The following is a 5,000-nucleotide window of genomic DNA, read 5'->3' on the forward strand; positions in this document are numbered from 1 at the left end:
GGATCATGCTACTATGCTGTGTTTGCCTACATCAGTCATGAAGAAATCCTAGCTTCAAATTTCAGTTGCCTGTGGACAATGTAAGCGACTCTAAACCGAGACCAGTCCTGCAACAACAGTGTGAATGAGTTGTTTTTACCTGATGTGGCAGATGAATCGGTAAATCCCGTGCTATTATGAATGTCATCCAACCACAGGCCCATGACTCCGATACAGCCAAGAAACTGAAAAACACTCTTGATCGCATTCAGAAGAGATTTTGGTGTGATGAGAAAGAACTTGTTATCTGGCGCAATGCAATACTATATCGATATTCCGCAATTGCAAACGATTTAATAAAGATCGAATCCGCAGACTACGATGATCAAGAGCACACTCTGCCCTCCTCTTCATTATGGATAACTGAAGCACAGTCAACGCCGGCAAAAACAGTGATTCGTGTGTCCACTAGCCACCCCAATTCCAAACGTGTGACCTTGACCTTATTTTTCAAATCCAGTGTTGGGGCGGGTACCCTCCTGTGTCAGGGCAAGGACTGTACACAATGGGACACAGAGGAGTGTGAGGTCATCAATCGTATCGTGAAAACCTATATGGTGAACAGTGATGTGACATCTCTGACCCAGTCCCTCCTGAAAGCCCCGGTGACCTTCATGAGCTGTGTGACTGGTGTTGTACACCCGGAGTGCCCAGTAATGACAGTGACCCCAATGAACAGTGAACCCCCTAACAGAAGCATGTCTGGCCATAGTTCTGTTTCTCCAGTGCATTTTAATCCAGAGAACACTTCTCCAGCTGAAGGTTTTATTCTCCTCCCCCCTACCCCGCATATCAACATCAAACACGCTTCAAATCACAGTGGGACATCTCCCACATCTGATGCAAGTCAAGCTACCCCAGAAATGGCACCATCTGAAGCAGTTACCAGTCAACCTGCCACTGACGCACAACCACCACATAAAGAACAACCTCACCCGCAAGATCAACAGGAACAAAGAATCCCCCCTTTACCTTGTGGATTGAAGGATGGATCCCACACCCCCTCTACTCCCCTCACAAGACAAAAGATGGAACATCGTCAAATGCTTCACAAACTCAGGAGACGTACCCTCTGTGTCACCCCAAAGAAGAAAAGTGATCCACGGCCAACAACTTCACTGACGGCCTATATTGGAAAGTTCCAGGAACTACAGGATGCAGTGACTGATCTTCAGCAGTCTCACTGTGAGTGTCAAGCTTCAATGACTGCTCACATCGAAGACGCAAAAGTGTGTACAAAAAACGAATTACGTACCCTTATAGCATTCAAGACAGAGACGCTCAATTCATTGATTGGCTCCCTTGAAGCAAAAATCGGTGAGCTAGACAAGCAAGTCAACGCGCTGAAAAAAGAAAACCACTCTTTAAAAACCCAGTTTGGGAATGTCTGTGCGGACCTAAAAAAGTTGAAGCCCGTCAGATCACGTGAAGCCAGTACCCAGACTGAAGGTGATAATGTAGGCGTTGTGCAGGAAGATACCGCAAACATTCTAACACCCACCACCGTCTGCAGCACATCACCAAGAGCCAGGGAAACCTCCAGACCATCACCAGCTGACGCTGCAACCAACGGAAAGTCCATCACTTGTGACCAAAATGATGACCTCCGTCATCCAACTGCCTCTGAAGAAGAAACGACCCGGAACACGTTTGACTCTGGCAGTGAGGTGCTGAGTCATCCTTCGACACAACCCAAACAGCCCACACAGAGCCGGAGTCCCAGAAAAGAAAAGAACAGCCCCGTCCTCTCCACTCAGACGTCTCATCAGCTGAGCCCTCCCCAACAAGAAGATAACACAGCTCACCCTGTGGATCGCAAGCCTAACACAAACTCAAGCTCCAGAACATCACGAGATCAAACTGGTGTTGACAGCAAAGAAGTGGACCGAGGGAACACCCCATCTGACATTCTGTCCCGTCGTTCAGTGTCAGACAGAACCTCTGTTCTGCTGATTGGGGACTCAGTCATCAGAGACATTGATCTCCGAAGAATAACCCCCCGACAAGAATCCACGTCAAAAATCTGTGTGCCAGGCATGACCATCTGTGACGTGGTTGACTGGCTGCACCAACAACGTGGTTCCTCCAGCCTCAAAGTGTTGATTGTACATGCCGGGGTCAATGACTGCAGAGCCACAGGGACAGTCAATACAGAGACATGGTGTGACCTCATTCATCTGGCCACTAACATCTTCCCTCATGCCAGAGTAATCCTCAGCTCCATAGTCCCAGCACGAGGTACACACCACCTGAACACTTTCATCACACCGTCAAATAACAACATGCAACAAGCCTGTGAAATGCTGAATACAGAATTCGTTGATAATTTCCTTACTTTTACAACATCAACAGGAAAGCCCAAACTTGTTCTATACAGCAACCTCATTCACCCAAGTGAAATTGGCACAGCTAAACTCGCACTAAATTTTAAGCAACTGTTTTTCCCAATTCGGTTCCGAGAGTCAAACCACACACGGAACACTCAAATGGCCTCAGCGTCCAACAGTCACACGCATACAAACTACTCAGATTACAACCCAGAATACAGACAGCAAAGCAGGGCCCCACCCAATGATTACCATTCGCCAGAATCCATGTTTCATTATCCGCCCCTCCCACACAGAGAAAACCAATGGTCACAGCAAACATCAAACTCCTCTGATCGCACCTTCAGTGGTCACCCTCCCCCACCCTCTCAACCACCCCCACCTTCTCACCTGCCCAACCCCCAAGCCCCTCCCCCACCCCCTATGTATGGTGACAACATTCAGACAGCTCAGTCAAATCCACCACCACCACACGTACCATATCATGGAATGAGCTTTGTCCCCCCTTTTCAAACAAGAATGCCCCAAGACCCCATGTTTAAACCTGACATTCCTGCAAATTTTTTACACATGCCTGCTACTAACCCTTTTGAACAGTTCTTGCGTAGCATGATTACTACTTACATGGGTGCTCACCAATCATTTCAGCGTCCATTTCCATGATAGGGATGCATGTGTGCGAGTGCAAGTATGAATGGAGTGTATGACTGCATATGTGCATAATGTTGCAAAGGGGTGAGTGGGTGGGGGATGATGGGAGTTGACGAAGATGAAGCGATGGGGGAGGTGTTGCAGCTTGCTGGACTTGGATAGATGTCGCTGAATTTTTGTATTCCCTGGACCAATTACGTTTGGATTGCCGTATCAAATACTTGACTATCTTGGTCAGTGATAGACACGCTGCTAAGTGTGTCACGGGTGGTGGTTGTTGTCTAATATATGCTTTTTCGCCTTCCTTTACTCCACGTTTTGATAATCCATAATCGTACGTTGTTTTTTGTTGTTGTTGTTTATTTTTTTTTATTTTTTTTTTAATTTTTTTTTTAAAGATATTACATGCTTTGTTGAGTGTTTGCTAATTGATTGTAGGCATTCGCTCACGTCTACTTGTGCAGTAGTTTCAGTGGATACCATTGTATTTGTGCTTTAGTCTTTAATTGAACCGATTTTTTTCTTGCATTGTATTTGGGCATTTACTGCTATACTGAAAGTAATTCTTGTGTGTAAAGCACCTACATTTTGTATATGTTATTATTTCCAACTGCCATACAATGCCTCTCACTCAAGATACATGGCCCTCACAAGAGGGGCTTCGCATAGGATATCTAAATATCAACAGTGTCAGAAACAAGACTGATGATATCGCAACCATATTGCATAACAATGGGGTTAATTTTCATGTTTACTGTGTTGCAGAGTCTAGATTAACTGATCATATTCCCGATTCTCACATATGCATGCCTAACTATGATATCATCCGACTTGACCCTACTGGTCAAAGATCTACTGGACTTCTTTTATATTGTAATAACTCAGTAATGTTCAAGAGACTAACACACCTTGAAAATCATGGCACGGAATCTATTTGGATAGAAATTAATCTTAAACGTTGTAAACCTATTATGATAGGATTCCTTTATAGAAACCCAGCCGAAACCGTTGACTGGTACGACAAATTTAATTCGATGATGGATGCAGCTATACTTGAGTCTAAAGAAATTATTCTCCTTGGGGACTTTAACATTGATTTGACAGTACCTGGAATAAAATGGAACATCAGTTACGCTCTGTACGGACTAGAACAAATAATCGATCGCCCTACACGTCTCACTGAACACACTGAAACTCTCATTGACCACATTTACGTCAACACAAAATCTAATATAGTGGAAACATGTTCTGTTCAAACTGGCTGTAGTGACCATTCGTCTGTTTGTCTAACTTGGAAAAAGAAAGGTGTCAAAATTCCTAAATCGGGTCATAAAGAAATTTTTTACAGAAGTTTCACCCATTTCGATAAGAATACATTCATCAATGATTTGCTTCATTCTGGTTTAGAATATGTTTATCAAATAAGAAATCCCGACGATGCCATTGACTACTGGGTAAACACATTTAATTTAGTGTATGATCGACATGCTCCATTTATAAGAAAAAGGGTGAAGCATAAAATTAAACCTCCGTGGTTGACAAAGGAAATAGATAATGAAATTGAATTAAGAGATTACTACCACAGATCAAAGAAAGTAGAATTATATAGAAAACAAAGAAATAAAGTGAATTCTATGAAGCGAAAAAGTAGGATTAAATATTTTCAAAATCTAGTGTCTTCTTCTCAGAATTCGAAAGCAGTTTGGAAAGCCATTAATATCTTGACAAACAAGAACTCAATGTCTAATTTCCATAAACCAATAAAAGAGATATCACCAGAAAAGTTAAACTATCATTTTGCTAACATTGCCAACAATATAATTGTAAATGATAAAACAAATGAAAACGAACTAAAACTACTGAAACAATACTGTGACTCGAAAAACATCTCAGCTAACTTTAATATACCACCTGTGACAATAAACGAAGTATTTCATAGCTTACTACGCCTGAAACAATCTGGAACAAGAGACTTAGATGGAA

At 42.9% G+C, this 5,000-nt stretch overlaps 1 protein-coding gene across 1 annotated transcript in view; it reads left to right on the plus strand.

Annotated features, from left to right (window-relative positions):
• LOC143275747 (GTPase-activating Rap/Ran-GAP domain-like protein 3) overlaps nucleotides 1-5,000 on the plus strand; it is a 156,597-nt gene that overhangs the window by 19,722 nt on the left and 131,875 nt on the right. The gene's annotated exons all lie outside the window — the stretch shown is intronic.

Source organism: Babylonia areolata, chromosome 31 (assembly GCF_041734735.1).
Source record: "Babylonia areolata isolate BAREFJ2019XMU chromosome 31, ASM4173473v1, whole genome shotgun sequence".
NCBI classification, from domain to species: Eukaryota; Metazoa; Mollusca; class Gastropoda; order Neogastropoda; family Buccinidae; genus Babylonia; species Babylonia areolata.